The 18,250-nt window shown below is 44.9% G+C and overlaps 1 non-coding gene across 1 annotated transcript; it reads right to left on the bottom strand.

Annotated features, from left to right (window-relative positions):
• Positions 1–14,593: 14,593 nt before the first annotated feature.
• Positions 14,594–14,665, bottom strand: trnam-cau (transfer RNA methionine (anticodon CAU)). Its single transcript has one exon. It is a non-coding gene; the product is annotated as a tRNA-Met (tRNA).
• Between the last annotated feature and the right edge of the window lie 3,585 nt (positions 14,666–18,250).

Genomic DNA, 18,250 nt, shown 5'->3' with positions numbered 1-18,250 from the left:
TTCCTCTGATGGAGAAATCCAGCACGAGGGGGCATGGCTTTAAATTGAGGGGGGGTAGTTATAGAACCGATGTCAGGGGTGGGTTCTTTACCCAGAGGGTGGTGAGGGATTGGAATGCCCTGCCAGCATCAGTAGTAAATGCGCCTAGTTTGGGGGCGTTTAAGAGATCCGTAGATAGGTTCATGGACGAAAAGAAATTGGTTTAGGTTGGAGGGTCACAGTTTTTTTTTTTAACTGGTCGGTGCAACATCGTGGGCCGAAGGGCCTGTTCTGCGCTGTAATGTTCTATGTTCTATGTTCTATGAAACTGGGTAACTATGGTAACAGGTCGGTACATTGACAACACAGGACTCTGTGACAATAGCTTCCTACCCAACAGGGTGATGTCACCAGGATCCACAATTCCCCCAGTTTGGAGATTCCAGTCAGGAAGCAAGGAGCAAAGTGTAAGACACCAGAGAAAAGACAAGAGATTTTCATTTCTATCGAACCAATCATTTTCTCAGGATTTCCCAAAGGACAGCCAATGAAGGACCTCTTTAAGAAGTCATAGAGTCAGAGAATTTTACAGCATAGAAAAAGGCCATTCAGCCCATCGTGTCTGCATTGGCCATCAGCACCTACCTATGCCCATTCGGCGGCACGGTGGCACAGTGGTTAGCACTGCTGCCTCACAGCGCCGAGGACCCGGGTTCAATTCCGGTCTCGGGTCACTGTTTGTGTGAAGTTTGCACATTCTCCCCGTGTCTTCAGGGGTTTCCTCCGGATGCTCCGGTTTTCTCCCACAGTCCAAAGATGTGGGGGTTGGGTTGATTCGCTTTGCGAAATTACTCCTCGTGCCACGGGGATTAGCAGGGTAAATATGTGAGGTGATAGCAACAGGGGCTGGTTGGATTGTGGTCGGTGCAGACTCGATGGGCCGAATGGCCTCGTTCTGCTCTGGAGGTACTCTATGATTCTAATCCCATTTTTCAGCACTTGGCATAGACTCTCATATTCTACAGCATTGCAAATGTTAATTTCAATGTTGTGAGCGTTCATGTCTCTGCCACCCTTCCAGGCAGTGAGTTCCAGATTCCCACCACCCTCTGGGTGAAAATGCTTTTCCTCAAATCCCTCTAAATCTCCTGGCCCCTACGTTTATCCTATTCCCCCTGCCAAATGACCCCTCCACTAAGGTGAAAAGTTTATTTCTATCTACCCTCTCAATGTCCCTCCTAATTTTGTACACCTCGATTAGGATCCCGCCTCAGCCGTGGGATTTCCTTTATTTTGCCCGCTGGTGTTTTTTATAGCTCTTCGCTCTGCTAATTTATTTTCAAATTACATTCCCTGCACGTTCTATACTCCAGGGCATCCATTGTTTCAAGCCCCCTCTCTCTGCGATAATCTCCCAAGTTTTCCTGCTCCAATGCTATAAATCCCTCACCATCCAGGATTCTCTGAATGTTTTTGCTCCCACCTTCACCTTTATGGGAACATGTTGGCCCTGTACTCTCTCTATTTCCTTTTTGAATGATTCCCACTGCTCCTCACCATATATATAAATGACCTGGATGAGGGAACCAAATATACAGTTCTGGTCACCTCACTATAGGAAGGATGTGGAAGCGCTGGAAGGAGTGCAGAGGAGATTTACCAGGATGCTGCCTGGTTTGGAGGGTAGGTCATATGAGGAAAGGTTGAGGGAGCTAGGGCTATTCTCTCTGGAGCGGAGGAGGCTGAGGGGAGACTTAATAGAGGTGTATAAAATGATGAAGGGGATAGATAGAGTGAACGTTCAAAGACTATTTCCTCGGGTGGATGGAGCTATTACAAGGGGGCATAACTATAGGGTTCGTGGTGGGAGATACAGGACGGATATCAGAGGTAGGTTCTTTACGCAGAGAGTGGTTGGGGTGTGGAATGGACTGCCTGCAGTGATAGTGGAGTCAGACACTTTAGAAACATTTAAGCGGTTATTGGATAGGCACATGGAGCACACCAGGATGATAGGGAGTGGGATAGCTTGATCTTGGTTTCAGATAAAGCTCGGCACAACATCGTGGGCCGAAGGGCCTGTTCTGTGCTGTACTGTTCTATGTAACATTTCCACGTTTGCTGACGACATAAAACTGGGCAAAATTGTGAGTTGAGAGGGTGATGCAAGGAGGTTTCAAAGTGATTTAGACAAGTTGAGTGAGTGCGCAAATACATGGCAGATGCAGGACAACACGGCTAAGTGTGAAGTTATACACTTTGGTGTGAAAAACAGAAAGGAAAGGATGAGAGGAGATCTGATTGAAACATACAAAATCCTAACAGGGCTGGACAGACTAGCTGCAGGAAGGATGTTTCACCTAGTTGGGGAATGTAGAACAAGGGGACACAGTCTTAGGATACTGGGTAGACCATTTAGGAATGAGACGGGGAAAGATTTCTTCACACAGAGGGTGGTGATCCTATGGAATTCTTTACCTCAGAAACTGTGGCGACCAAGTCACTGAATGTATTCAAGAAGGAGAGATTTTTTTTTAGATTTTAATGGCATCAAGGAGTATTGGGAAAAAAATGAGAATGTGGCATTGAGATAGAGGATCAGATATGAGCACCTTCAGGACACAGAGAGAGGAACTAATGAGTGCAGAAATGAACCAGCCAGAGTCAGCACCTTGGGGAGAGGGGAGAGCCACCAGTGAGTTTGGAACTGAACCCACCCAGGGTCAGCACCTTCAGGGGATAGAGACGTAAATAATCTAAGACCTGTTTTCAAAAACAGAGGTAGAGAAGAAAGAGGGAACCAATGACCATTATCAAGCGTTTGGAAAGCAATGATATAAAGAGACAAAGTCAGCATGGATTTACAAAAGAGAAATCATGCTTGACAATACTACTGGAATTCTTTGATGTAACTAGTAGAGTTGACCAGGGAGAACCGGTGGATGTGGTTCATTTAGAGTTCCAGAAAACTTTGGACAAAATCTCACATAACGTTTTTACGTTTAAAGTTTATTTATTAGTTTCACAAGTAGGCTTACATTAACATTGCAATGAAGTTACTGTGAAAATCCCCTAGTCACCATACTCCGGCTCCTGTTCAGGAAGACTGAGGGAGAATTTAGCATGGCCAATACACCTAACCACAGCATGTCTTTCAGACTGTGGGAGGAAACCGGAACACCCGGAGGAATCCCATGCAGAGACGGGGAGAATGTGCAGACTCACACAGACAGTGACCCAAGCTGGGAATCAAATCCGGTCCCTGGTGCTGTAAGGCAGCAGAGATAACCATCGTGCCACCGGGCTGCCCTTCTACTATGTAAAGTTGAAGTGCATGGGATTGCGGGTAGTGTCTTGAGATGGATAGAAAACTGGTCAGCAGATAGGAAGCAAAGAGATGGCATGAATGGGTCCTTTTTCTAATTGGCAGGCAGTGATTAGTGGGGTACTGCAGGGATCTGTGCTAGGACCCCAACGATTTATATAATTTATTAATGATTTGGACGTGGTAAATAAATGTATTATCTCCAGATATGTAGATGATACAATAATGGATGGGAGAGTGAGCTGTGAGGAGGATGCTGAGATCCTTCAGCGAGATTTGGACAGTCTGAACCCACACATGGAGTATAATGTGGATAAATATGTGGTTACCCATTTAATTATCCACTTTGGTAGCAAAAATGGCAAGGCAGATTATTATTTGAATGGGTGTAAATCGATGGAGGTGGATACTCAGCGAGACCTAGGTGTCCTTGTGCATCAGTCAGTAAAATCATGTTGAAGCTATACAAGATGGAAAATCATGTTGCAGCTATGTAAGACTTTGGTTAGGCCACATTTGGAGTATTGTGTACAATTCTGAGTGCCACATTGGAGGAAGGACGTTGATGCATTGGAAAGGGTGCAGAAGAAATTTACCAGGATGTTGCCTGGCTTGGAGGATATGGACTGGAAAGAAAGGTTGAACAAACTTGGAATATTTTCATTGGCGCGTCAGAGGATGAGGGGGGACCTGATAGAGGTTTACAAGATTATGACAGGCTTGGTTGAGTAGATAGTCAGAGCCTTTTTCCCAGTGTCGAAAGGTGACTTACTCAGGGGCACAGGTTGCGAGAAAGAGGGGGAAAGTTTAAAAGAGATGTAAGGGGCAAGTTTTTCACACAGAGGGTGGTGAATGCCTGGAACATGCTGCCGGAGGAAGTAGTGGAAGCAGATTCTATAACGTTCAAGAGGCATCTGGATAGATACATGAATAGGCCGGGAACAGAGGGAAATGGACCACGCAGTGGCATGAAAATATTAGAGAGCTGTAATAATTCTTCGGAGGCAGACGTCCCTTCACCAAAACCCCTTCATTTACAACTCTAACAGCAGTACACAGAGTGCTAACAGTTAGCAGTCTACCTCCGGGGGTGTCAAAGGAACTGACACTCCCGGTTAAGTACAAGGCAAAGACTCCCTGATTGGCCGATCAATTGGATCCTTAGTCAAGGAATTCATACTCCAATAGGCCAACCTCAATGGCCCGATTGAAGTCATTATAAAGAGGCATCTGTGGTGGCACAGACTTGGTAGTCCAGAGGGCCTGTTCCTGTGCTGTTCTTTGTTTAGTCGCTGAAAGGAAGTTCGTAGGTACAGTAGGCAAAAAGAAGGCAAATGTTATGTTGGCCTTGAAAGCAAGATGATTTGTGTATAGGAAAAATGATGTTTTACTGCAATTGTACAGGGCAATGATGAGGCCACATCTGGAGTATTGTGTGCAGTTTTGGTGTCCTTATCTGAGGGAGGATGTCCTTGCTGCAGGGAGAGTGCAGCAAAGGTTTACCAGGTGGATTCCTGGGATGGCAAGTCTGTCATATGAGGAAAGATGAAGTCAGTTAGCATTATGTTCATTGGAACTAAAAGAGAAAACGCTGGAAAATCTCAGCAGGCCTGGCAACATCTGTAAGGAGAGAAAAGAGCTGACATTTCGAGTCCAGATGACATTTTGTCAAAGCTAAAAGGCATAGAAAGTGGGAGATATTTATACTGCAGGGGGAAGGAATGAAAGATGAGTCAAAGCCATAGAATCCAGGGAAAAAGACTGCTAATAGCTGTCCAGAGAGAGAATAAAGGGTGTGAATGTCCAAACGCCAGAGAAGCTTTTATCCTTATGTTCATTGGAGTTTAGAAGATTGAGAGGGTCTCATAGGAACGTATAAAATTCTAACAGGACTAGAAAGCGTAGATTCGGGAAGAATGTTATGGATATTCTTTGTGTAAGGTTAAGGGGAAAACTTTTCGGACTGAGGTGAGGAGAAATGTCTTCACCCAGAGAGTGTGAATCTGTGAAAATCGCTAATGCAGAAAGTAGTTGAGGCCAAAATGTGTGATGTCAAGAAGGAATTAGATATAGCTCTTGGGGCTAAAGGGATCAAGGCATATGGGTGGAAGGTGGGATCAGGAAAGAGAATTTGATCAACCAGGATCATAATGAATGTCAGAGCAGGCTCGATGGGCCTCATGGCGCCAAATGGCCTCCTTCTGTTTCTATTCGCTGTTTAAAGAGAACAAAGAAAAGTGCAGCAAAAGAATAGGCCGTTCGGCCCTCCAAGCCCGTGCCGAACATGGTGCCCTAAGTAAACTGAAGAAAAAAGCTTCCGCCCTTACTCAGTCCGTATCTCTCTATTCCTTTCCTATTCATGTACCCATCCAGATGCCTGTTTTGACCACCTCCTGTGGCAGCCTGTTCCAGGCACTCACCATTCGCTGCCTGAAAATCCTCCCCCGCACATCTCCCTTAAACTTTCCCCCTCTCACCTTGAACATGTGCCCACTTCCACCCTGGGAGAAAGCCTCTGCCTATTCAACCTGTCTATGCCTCTCACGATTATGAAGACCTCTATCAGGTCACCCTCAACCTCCGTCTTTTCAGTGAAAACAATCCCAGTTTATTCAACCTCTCCTCCTCGCCAACACCCTTGAGATCAGGCAACATTTTTCTCCGTACGAGAGAGAGAGACCAGTCAGTGTGGAACTGAACCCATCCAGAATCATCACCTTCAAGGGAAGAGAGAGAGAAACTAGTGAGTGTGGAGCTGAACCCAATCAAAGTCATTGCCTTCAGGAGAAAGGGAGAGGAACCAGTAGAATGGAACTCAGCCAGAGTCAGCACCTTCAGAGGAGATGCAATAGTGAGTATAGACAGATTAGATGACTGCATTGCTGCAGAGATGGTACAGGAGGGATGGCTTTAGATTCCTGGGGCATTGCGACCATTTTTGGCTGAGCTGGGACCTGTACAAGTTGGGCAGATTACATCTGAACAGGGACGGGACCAACATCCTCCCATGGAGCTTTGTTAGTGCTGTTGGGATGGATTTATACTAAACTGCTAAGGGGATGGAATCCTGACAGGTAGTGATAGGATCTTCTGTTTTGCCAAGTGGTCAGGGGCAGGAGGGAGTGACTGCAGCTGAGGCAGCTAAGAGGAATCAGAGGGCAGCTATGTCAGTTTCTGCAACTGTCCAATAGCTCTGAGGTTCTTGCAGCTTCTTTGGATGAGAGTGGGGGCTGCAGGGTGAATGAGCTGACTGACCTTGGCACTGCAGTACAGCATGCCATTCAAGTATTGGTAGAAGGGGTATAGTGAGGGGAAGTTACACTGTTCTCTGTAGAAAGGAGCGAGAATTCAGATGGCTGTGAGGGAGAATTCAGAGTGTGAATATGAATCTGCAATTAAAAATCTAATTGTCGCTATTCATAAAATCGTATCTGGTTTACAAATGTCCTTTAGGGAAGGAAATCTGCTGGGCAGGAATGTGTTTGAATCATCAAGCCTCGAGGTAACAAAAGCATGGATGAGGGTTTCAGGTATGGGTGAGCTGAGGTATTACAAATAATGTGTGATGTTACACAGCTGGAAATAAGTGATCTTGGTGAAGGAACAGATATGTGGTCAGAATCTCATTTCTGAGTCCAATGAGGTCCCAAAGATTATGAGGGTTTGTTTCAACCTCAGACATTGACCAGTGGGAGAGATGGAGTCAGTGACTGGGAATGGAATTTGTGGTGGGAACTTTGGTCTTCCAAATATTTAATTGGGGGAATTCTCTGCTGAGCCAGTACTGGAGGTCAGAGAAGGAGTCTAATACATTAATAACAGGGGATTGGTTGTGAGATGTGACGGTGAGGTAGAGCTGGGTGTTATCAGCATACACATGAAACCTACCATTGTGTTTTCAGATAATGTCACCAAGGGGTAAGGTCTAGATGAGAAATAGGAGGGAGCCACGGATAGATCCTTGGGGGATTTGGGTGACGACAACACAGGAGTGGGAAGAGAAACCATTGCAGGTGATATTCTGCATATGAGCAGAAAGATAAGAATAGAACCAGATGAGTGCAGTCTTTCCCAACTGAACAATCCCTCCTCATCCTTCTCAACCTATCCATGCCTTTGACATGGTTGACTGCACCATCCTACTCCAATATCTTCCCACTGTCAGGTCATTGTTCACAGCAGATGGAGAGGACACCCGGAGGAAACATAATGAAGAACGGCTGGGCCTCAGTAAACAAGTCTGGAGAAGGCTGGAGTTCTCAATCATCTTCATCCCAGGCGGCAGCTCCTCCATCTCAATGTGTGTGGTGAGATCAGGCCATTCTGCTCAGTCAGGAGCACCCAGACTGACTGTAAGAGATTGAGGTTGTAATTAGAACCAACAATCAGGGAGATCCACTCAATCAAGCCCCACCCAAACACAGAACCAGAGAATCCCTACAGTGCAGGAGGCCATTCGGCCCATCATGTCTGCACCGGCCAAATTCCCACCCAAGCCTTATCCCCTTAACCCCACATATTTACCCTGCTAATCCCACTAACACTAGGGTCAATTTAGCATGGCCAATCAACCCAAACCACACATCTTTGGAGTGCGGGAGGAAGCCAGAGCACCCAGAAGAAACCCACGCAGAGACAGGGAGAATGTGCAAACTCCGCACAGACAGTGACCCAGGGCCGGAATTGAACCTGGGTCCCTGGCGCTGTGAGGCAGCAGTGCTAACGACTGTGCCACAGTGCCGTTCCAACAGAGCACCGAAAGATCCCAGTATCTCTCCCTGGCCTATACAGAGTGAAGGGCTCTGACCCAGTGTGGCACTGAGCCCCACACACAGAGCACGGGAAGATCTCAGTCTCTGTGCTGATTGGTCTGACTGCAGGGAATTCGTATAACCGCCACTGCTGAGCCTGGGGAACTGCAGCGTGATGTGGAGATGCCGGCGTTGGACTGGGGTAAACACAGTAAGAAGTTTAACAACACCAGGTTAAAGTCCAACAGGTTTATTTGGTAGCAAAAGCCACACAAGTTAGACGCTTGTGTGGCTTTTGCTACCAAATAAACCTGTTGGACTTTAACCTGGTGTTGTTAAACTTCGAACTGCAGCGTGACATGTTTACACAGGAAACTGCCATTGGAAACCCTGAGCTGAGGATTCACAGCCGGGCGGGACGCGATTCCCGCTGCCGAAACCCTTCATCCACCCGGAGCCCCGCCGCGGGCTCAGGATCCGGGCCCGGGGACTGAAGCCACCTGCCGGACATTTGCTGCCGTTCCGCGCGGTGTCTGATGGGCCCGGGGTAAATCCCCGCCAACGGCCTGTGACCGGCAGCTGGGAAAACCATTCGGAAATTGACGCATCGCGGTTATCCAATGGCCGCTCTGCGCCTACTGAGTGACAGCTACTTTATCCAATTCGTGAGCTCCATCCGCTTGAACTGAGAGAACACATGTCAATGACGCTCACAATTATAACCAATCACAGACCGCGCTGATGGCAAAACACGCCCCTCAATGTTATTGACATCTCTGCCAGCCAATCGCAACGCACTGACCAATCAGCGTCCGTCCCAGTCCAGCGTCATTGCGTCATTCAATTCGATCCGAAGCTGAAACCAATGAGAAATCAGAGAGCTGGAGGCGGAAAGAATCCTTAAAGTGAAACCGCTCACAGAATTATAGTTGTGCAAATATAATTCGGTGATGGCAGTTGAAGGGGCAAAAGTCAGAGGGTGCAAAAGGTGAATCCCGCATGAAAGGAAAGAGGAAATAAATGAACGAGGAGGAAAGCAAGTGAGATGCGTTTAAAGAGGCAATTCCAGACCGAGACCCAGAGAGCTCACTGGTGGAGTGAATCAAGATGTGGAGATGCCGGCGTTGGACTGGGGTAAGCACAGTAAGAAGTCTCACAACACCAGGTTAAAGTCCAACAGGTTTATTTGGTAGCAAATACCATAAGCTTTCGGAGCGTGCTGCTCCTTCGTCAGATGGAGGTGTGAATCAAATCAGGAATGCTCACTAGGCCAGAATCTGAGCAGCTCAGATATCTCAGAGGATTGCTGGGCTGGAGGCGATGAAAGGGAGGAACAGCTGACGACATGGAGGGATTTGGAAACAAGGATAAGAATTTTAAAATTGAGGCATTGGTTAACCACGAGTCAGTGTTTGTCAGTGAGCACAGGGTTGATGCATTAATGGTGTTTGGAGTAAATTCTGATATGAGAAATCAATTAGCAGCTTTCTGGACCCAGCAGCACAATAAGTCAGATCAGAAGTGGACCACATGGCCCCTCAAGCCTGCTCCGCCATTAAATATGACCATGTTTTAGATTCTCAAACCACAGAATATTTGCAATGCACTACAGCCCATTTGACCATCAAGTCTACACTGCCTTATTGAAACAGCATTCTATCTAATCCCACTCCCCCTCCTCACAGCCGCAGAAACCCGGGTTTGGGTCTGGCCTTTGGTGACTGTGCAAAATCAGCACCTTCTCCCCGTGGGTTTCCTGGGTGCTCTCGTTTACTCCCGTGGTTCAACTATGTGCAGGTCAGGTGGATTGGCCATGTTAAAATGTTCCTATAGTGTCCAAAGTTGTGTACATTAGGCATTGAATCCGTACAATTTTGACACTTACTTTGAAATTGTGCACCTGGTTCTTGATCAACACTTGATGGGAACATGAAAACCTCTATCATAGAATCCCTAAAGTGCAGAAGGTGGACATTCGTCCCATTGAGTCTGCACTGATTCTCTGACCTATTCACGCAACCTCACATATTTACCTTGTTAACCTTCCTAATCTCAATATACTAGGAACATAAGGGGAAATTTAGCACGGTAAACCCACTTACCCTATCAATGGAGTGTGTGTGTGGCGGGAGGGGGGGTGGTTGCAAGAGCACCCGGAGGAAAACCATGTGGACACAGAGAAAATGTGGAAATTATGAACAGTCACCCAAGGCCTGAATTAAACTGGATCCCTGTCAGTGTGCGGCAGCAGTGCTAACTACTGTGCCACTCTTCTTTCTCTTATAAAAGATTATAAGACAGAGGAGCAGAATTAGGCCACTCTGCCCATCGAACCTGCTGCACCATTCAATCATATATTTTTCTCATTCCCATTCTCCTGTCTTTTCCCCATAACCCCTGATCCCCTTATTAATCAAGAACCTATCTACCTATGTCTTAAAAAACACTCAACCACCTCGCTCCCAAATCCTTCGGCGGCAAAGAGTTCCACAGATTCTCCACTTTCTCGCTGAAGAAATTCCTCCTAATTTCTGTTTTAAAGGATCGTCCCTTTAGCCTGAGGTTGTGTCCTCTGGTTCTAGTTTTTCCTACTCGTGGAAACATCCTCTCCATGTCCACTCTATCCAGACCTCGCAGTATCCTGTAGGTTTCAATAAGATCCCCCCTCTTCCTTCTAAACTCCAATGAGTACAGACCCAAGAGTCCTCAACCGTTCCTCATACTCTTCATTCCGGGGGTCATTCTTGTGAGCCTCCACTTTCCAAGGCCAGCACATCCTTCCTTAGATACGGGCCCCAAACTGCTCACAATACTCCAAATGGGGTCTGACCAGAGCTTTTGCCAGCCTCTGAAGTACATCCCTGCTCTTGTATTCTTGCCCTCTCGACATTACATTTGCCCTCCTAAATGCCGACTGCACATGCACATTAACATCAGGAGAATCTTGAACTCGGACTCCCAAGTCCCTTTGTGTTCCTGATTTCATAAGCATTTCCCCATTTAGAAAATAGTCTATGCTTCCATTCCTCATTCCAAAGTGCATAACCTCACAGTTTTCCACATTGTATTCCATCTGCCACTTCTCTGCTCACTCTCCTAGCCTGTCCAAGTCCTTCTGCAGTCCCCCCACCCCGACCTCCCCCTTGCTTCCTCAATGCTACCTGTCCCCCTACAGATCTTCTCATACTTCTTTGCCTCATGAAAAATACCCGACTTCTCAAATCTACCTTCATAGCTACAGATCTTTATCAATAGAATCATTCATTTGAATCTCCTTTGCACTCTCTCCAATGTCTTCACAACCTTCTTCAATTGTGGTGCTCAGCACTGGACTCAGTGCTCCAGGTGAGGCCTGTCTAGTGTATTTTAAAGCTCAACTTGACCTTCTTATTCATGTATTCAATCCTCCAATAAAAGGTAGGATGCCATTTGCTTTATTACCTGCTCTCTCAACATGCCCAGCCAACTTCAATTACTTTTGTACTTAGAAACTGAGATCCCGTTGTTCCTACATTTCCTTAAGAGTTTCTCCCTTTATTTCTCCACTCTCAAAATGAATCAACTCACACTTCTCTGCATTGAACTTCATCTAATTAGGTGCATTGACGCGAACAGATGCTGGAATATGGAGACTGGGGGAATTTCACTGTAACTTCATTGCAGTATTTATTAGTCAAAATCCTGACTTATGACTAATATCTAAACTCTATTTAAAGTTTACTTTACTTTACATTTACTTTATCTGCCGCTCGTCTGCCCAGAGGACAGGAATGGAAGCATTGCCTCAGCATTTACACATTGTTTTGAGCTCCAGGGTCTGTCAACTTAATTCACTCAGCCTCTCCTCACTGAACAACCTCTTCCTTCCGGGGGACAATCTAGTGAACCTTCTCTGTACCGCCTGCAATACAAGTCTATCCCTTCTCAAATGTGGAGACCATAGCTGTACACAGTATTGCAGATGTGGTCTCAATAAAATCCTGGACAATTGCAGCAATACACCTTTCTTCATCTACTCCAATCCACTTGCAATAAAAACAAACATGCCATTTGCTTTTCTAACAGCTTTAATGAATAATCCCGATTGTGCTCCGAATGCCCTTCAACATTTTAAAATCTGTCACATTTCAGCCTCTCTTCAACTCTGAAGAAGAGTCATACAGACTCGAAGTATTCACTCTGTTTCTCTCTCCGTAGATGCTGCCAAACCTGCTGAGGTTTCGAGCATTTTCTGTTTTTAATTCAGATTTCGTCTCCCTGCCATTCTCACCTTTTAGGCACATATTTGTTCTTTTTTTCACTCTCCCATTAGACTTATGACTCCCCCAGCTCTGTTGCCATATAATCATTGCTGCACTTCTCCTTGTTTAGAAACGACAAGAGAACAATTCAAATTCGATTCAGTGATGAGTGATGAATGAGAAATTATGTGATAGAAAATGAACATCTCCACCTTCTCCCTGTAACCCTGCACATTCTTCCTTTTCAGGTAACAGTCTGATTCCTTTTGAACTCTTCAATCGAATCTGCCTCCACCACACTCTCTGGCAGTGCATTCCACACATTAAGCACTCGCTGTGTGAAAAATGTTTTCCTCGTATTCCTATTCCTTCCTTTGCTAATGATGCTGAATCTGTTCTCTCTCATTCTTCATCATCCCACGAGTGGGAACAGTTTGTCCCTATCCACTCTGTCCAGACGTCTCATGATATTTAATACCTGTAAGTGGAATCCCTCATGGGGTGGTAAGATTTTCAAAGCAGTCGACATTAAGGCATTGATAAAACTACCAGCATTCAGTTAAATGAATTGTTAAATATGTTAATGAACTAACAAGAAGCAATTTACAAATATGAGATGCAGTAATTGACTCAAACGACTGATTATGATTGTAAAACACATTTGCTGATATTTTGAATGGATTATTATTGACTTTAAGGATGTTATCAGTTAGCAGTAAACCAGTCCAGATGACCCTTTGTCAAAGGATCATCTGGACTCGAGAGATGAGCTCATTGTATTCCTTAGAAATGCTGCCAGACCTGCAGAGATTTTCCAGCATTTTCTCGTTTGGTTTGAGATTACAGCATCCGTAGTAATTTGCTTTTATTTTAGAGTTGTACTGTTGCACCACATTTAGAGTTATAGGATTGAGAAACCTCACGAATGAAATGGATTCGAAAATTTGGAACTGTTTTCCTTTTACTTTTCATTGTCTCTCTATCATCTTCCTATCAGAATGAATCACTTCATAATTCTCAGCTTTGAATTTCATCTGCAACTTGTCCACTCATTCTGTCAACTTGTCGATGTCCTTTTTGAAGTTTTACACTATCCTCCTCATAGGTCACAATGGTTCCAACTTTCAGATCATCCACAAATTCTGAAATTGTGCCCTGTCCACCATTACCTCAGTCACTGATATATCCTGGTGCATGTTCACAGTATCTACCGCTTGTGTGCGGATCAATGTGATTTGCTGCAGTTTGAGGGTGAAAACAGAAGCCAATGTAAATGCCTGCACATTCCACGTCAGAGTTGCAGAATTACTGTCAATTGGTTTTGTTATCATCGCTTACAGAAAGTAGCAGAGGATAGCCTCGATGCAGTAACCTCTGAATTATCAGTCCAGCACGCTTCCGCTGCGCCACTTTGCTCTGGCAAAGCTAGCTCTCCCCTGCTGCCTATCAATGTAGTCATTCAGGTATTCACTTCCACATTCTTGTTTAACACCAGCACGATTGTCAGGGAGGTTCCGTCTGCCCACACAATTCCACTGCAGAACACCAAGAATGCAATGGACAGAGAAAGACACGCACAGAAGCAGCAAAAGAGACTGTTTGGACACGTGTAACGACAGACAAAGGTGGCGGAAACCGGCAAGACACGGAATTGATCACTGATGTTTTAAATTAATTTTCTGTTGCAAATATATGTTTGTAAAAACATTTCCTGCTGTGTAGCTGTCCTCTCTGCTGTTCAAAGATGTTCACTGTTGGTTGTGCAAAGTGTTTCACTGTTTATAAATATATTTCCTGGTGTCCTCTATGATGTAGAGGGTTACAGCATGGAAACAGGCCCTTCGGCCCAAAGTGTCCATGCCGCCCAGTTTTTTTTTACCTCAGAGCTATTCCCAATTACCCGCGTTTGGCCAATATCCCTCCAGACCAATCTTACCCAGGTAACTGTCTCAAATGTTCTTGAGAGTTTTTTTTCTGCTGTTGTGTAAAATGCTTCCCTGTTGTTGTGTTTCCGGCTCTGTAAATATTTGTTTCTTCTGTTCTGTTAGTATGTCCCCTTCTCTTGTAAACGTTCTCCCTGTTGTGTGAGAAGATTCTCCGTGAAGGTGTTTTTGTTAGTAAATCGTTGCGTGTTGTGTTAAGATGTTCCCTCTTCTTGTGTAAAACTCTGATTGCATATAAAAGTGACTAACGACAGATCGAGGTTTTTTTGCGGGAAAGAGAAGCTGAATACCTGTTTTCTCCACGTGAAAGTCACAAGTGCTATGCAGTTGGCGCACCATCACTATGAACATGAATAGCAGAGGATGGTTTCGATCCATCGACCTCTGGGTTATGGGCCCAGCACGCTTCCGCTGCGCCACTCTGCTCCGGCAAAAGTTGTCTCTGTAACAAGACAGACTTTCACTCCTACATCGTTTAACAGGAACACCAGTGTGAGGAGGCATCACTGCATCACACCGAGAATACAATAGACAGAGAAAAACACGCAATAGCAGCAAGAGACTGCTCGGACACATGTAACGACAGACAAAGGTGCTGGGAAAACGGCAAGACAAGGAATTGCAGAATCGATCATTGATTTTTAAAGGAATTTTCTGTTGCAAATACATGTTTGTAAAAATATTTCCTGCTGTGCAACTGTGCTCTATGTTGTTGAGAGGTGTTTTCTGCTGCTGTGTAAAATGTCTCCCTGATGCTATAAACGTGTTTCCGGCTGTGTCAATTTGATCCATCTGGTGTCAATATTTCTTTAATATTCTGTTAATATATGCCCTGTAAACGTGTTCCCTGTTGTGTCAAAATGTTCTCCGTGAAGATGTTTTCTGTTCAGCAAAAGTTACTTATCTGGTCTCATGATGTTCCATATTGGGTTAAAATGTTGCATGTTGTGTTAAGATCTTCTCTGTTCTTGTATAAAACTCTGGTTAAACTGCAACTGGATAATGATCGCCCAATTTCGACTGTCTTTTACCCTCTGTTAGCGAATGTGATTGGGGAATTCATATTGTATCCAATACATGCATGTGAGTGAGATTTGTTCTGTATCTGTCCGTCTCCGGTTGTAGTTGCGAGTTTTTATTTATTCATTTCGAGAGGTGCGCATCACTGACGAGGCCAGCATTCATTGCCAATCTCTAACTGACCTTACGAAGGTGGTGGTTTGCTGGTTTCTTGAACTGCTGAGTCCCTGAGGTGTCGGTACAGCCACAGTGCTGTTAGTCCAACAGTGTTTCAGGATTTTGCCACTGCGACAGTGAAGGAGCCGCGGTGTATTTCCAAGTTAGGACGGTGAGTGGACTGGGGGCGGGCGGGCAGGCGGGGGGGGGGAGGGGGGGCGGGGGGCGGGGGAGGGGGGGCGGGGGGGGGGGAGGGGGGGGCGGGGGGTGGGGAGGGGGGCGGGGGAGGGCGGGGGGAGGGGGGGGGGCGGGAGGCGGAGGAGATTGCAGTGCTGGTGCCCGCATGTATCTGCTGCCGCTGTCCTTCGAGATGGTAGAGGTGGTGGATTTGTGGGTGCAGTCTGGGAAGAGTAGATGAAAAAATATTGTTTCCATTGCCAGAGGAGAGAAGGATGGGTTTTAATGTGCAGAGTATTTAGGACCTGGAATGCACTGCCTGAGAGTGTGGCAGAGGCAGCATCAAATCAGGGTTGTCAAAGGGGAATGGAATCAGCACCTGAAGTGAAAGGATTTCCATGGTTATGAGACAAGGACTGGGAAAGGGATGAGCTGAGTTGTTCTTGTACAGACCAGCATACCTACAAAGGGCCGAATGCTCTCCCTCTCTTTGTTGTATCCACTCTAAGATTCTATATGTATGAGTGTTGGACTCATTTTGTATCGCTCTGTCTCTGGTGTGACAAATGTGTGTGATATTTATTATAAATCTATGTGAGAGACTTTGAAAATCTGTACACACTCTACACGGAAGATACCTAATTGAAACCGGGCCTTTTGTTCTAATTAGTACATGATTCCACACGATCCTCTACTCAAAATCTTCAATGTAACATCATCTGCTTATCTCTGAAATTCATTCTCCATCGTCTCATTTGCTAGATTTCCCTTTAGTACATCGATGCTGGTCGACTCAACTGCTCCAGATAATAGCAAATTCCAAGTTATATTGACTATATGGGCAAGTACACTAATATTGAATTTTCCATGGGATTTAGTGCTGCATTCAATCATTAATTCCTGTTTGATCTGTCTCTGCAACAGCGACAGTTAATGTGATTTATTTCCCTCTACTGCAGTTCTGTGTTGCGGCCAGTAGATGTCAGCACACTGTGGTAGACTGAACTTTAGACATCAGAGAGGGATACAACAGACAGGAAATGTTCACATTGCACTGAACCTGGGACGGGGGAATTTCGAAATACTAAATGTGTTGGCCGTATCAATTTAGAATCTACCAGTGGCGCAATGGATAGCGAGTTGGACTTCTCAATGATGGCACGTTAGCCATTCAAAGTTTGTGGGTTTGAGCCCACCAGAGTCGGATTTTGGATCAGATTAGTAACAAACAGTTTGCTACTTCATTGATGTGATTCAGCTTTGGCACCGACATTTCCTGCTCTGCCATCTCTCCATGCTGTTTCTGTCTACTCGGCTCCAAGGGAAACCACTGCTTTCCTTTGTATTCATCAATTAAATACCGATAAATCAGCAATGCTATGCTTTTTAAGTACTTTTGAAGTGAAAGTATTCGTACCAATAGGTATTTTCTTTTGAACCAAGTGGTATTTTGAATCATTGTTGTTTAGAATGGTTAGAATTTCATTATACAAGATTTAATTATTAGTACAAAGCTATTAAAGCATATATTACACCAACTTTTACCTATTTCTGATTGGGGGTAGTATATAGAGAGAAATTTGCTTTTCTTGATATATATATTAATGACCTATATCTGGGTGTCCAGGTTTCAATCCCAAAATTTGTCAGTGGTGCAAAACTTGAACATATTATGAACTTTAGTGAGAAGCATATTGATAATCTTCAAGACGATGTGGACAGGCTGGTGCAAGGTGCAGACACGTGACATATGCAACTTAATTAATGTAAGGAAGTGTGAAGTGAAACATCTTGGTCCGAAGATCAAGGACAGGCGATAGAAAACAATTTATATTTTACATAAAATCATTTAGCATTCCTAATCCGTATTGCACCTTTACCATGCCAAGATGCCGCAGTCTATTCACCCATCTCAGAACCATTGAATATCCAGTCTGAAGTCTGCATTTCACCGTCTACTTGTACAGTGATCATTAAACATTTAGCACTCCCACTTTCCTATGTACCTTCACTCTGCAACGACTCCCTGCTCCGCCTGACAACTCAGTCAACGTCGCACCTTCACTTTGTGCACTGCCCATGGTAGGCTTATCCTGCCCAGTCCCCATTGCGTTTCACCTTGCTCAGTTACATTAGCCAGATTGCAACTGTTCCAACTTTTCTTTTCTCCATTAATAATGAATGAATAAATGGAACCATCCCTTGAATAAACACTGTCACCTTTCAATGTCTAGCTGGTGAGTTTCATGAAGTGCTGTGTGTGATTCCCGCCTTTATGCTTCTGTTGAAATTTAGTCAAAGGAAAGTTATCCAAATATATCTTCAATTCTCCTTCTCATTCACAAAAAACTGTGCGGATCATGGATACAGTTTCAATAGTAGCTTTAAAAAGATAGAGAATGGATTTACAAATTTAAAATCCAAGGGTGACATCAATGCCTGAAGTGGTTTTCAGGCTGTGGCGACTAGAAGAACAATGCAGATTATCAATTTGAATTGTTCAAAATCATAGAATGGAGCATCCATTGTTGATGAAAGGAAACTTTAAACTGTGCAGCTGTGCTGTGCTTCAGGAGCTGGTTTTATGGAAATCTCCATTAATCAAAAATGTTGCCTCACCTGGTGAGCATGTCCAGCATTTTCTGTTTTTGTTTCAGA

Source organism: Mustelus asterias, unplaced genomic scaffold, assembly GCF_964213995.1.
Source record: "Mustelus asterias unplaced genomic scaffold, sMusAst1.hap1.1 HAP1_SCAFFOLD_35, whole genome shotgun sequence".
Lineage (NCBI taxonomy): Eukaryota > Metazoa > Chordata > Chondrichthyes > Carcharhiniformes > Triakidae > Mustelus > Mustelus asterias.
This window is presented reverse-complemented; position numbering and strand designations above follow the sequence as displayed.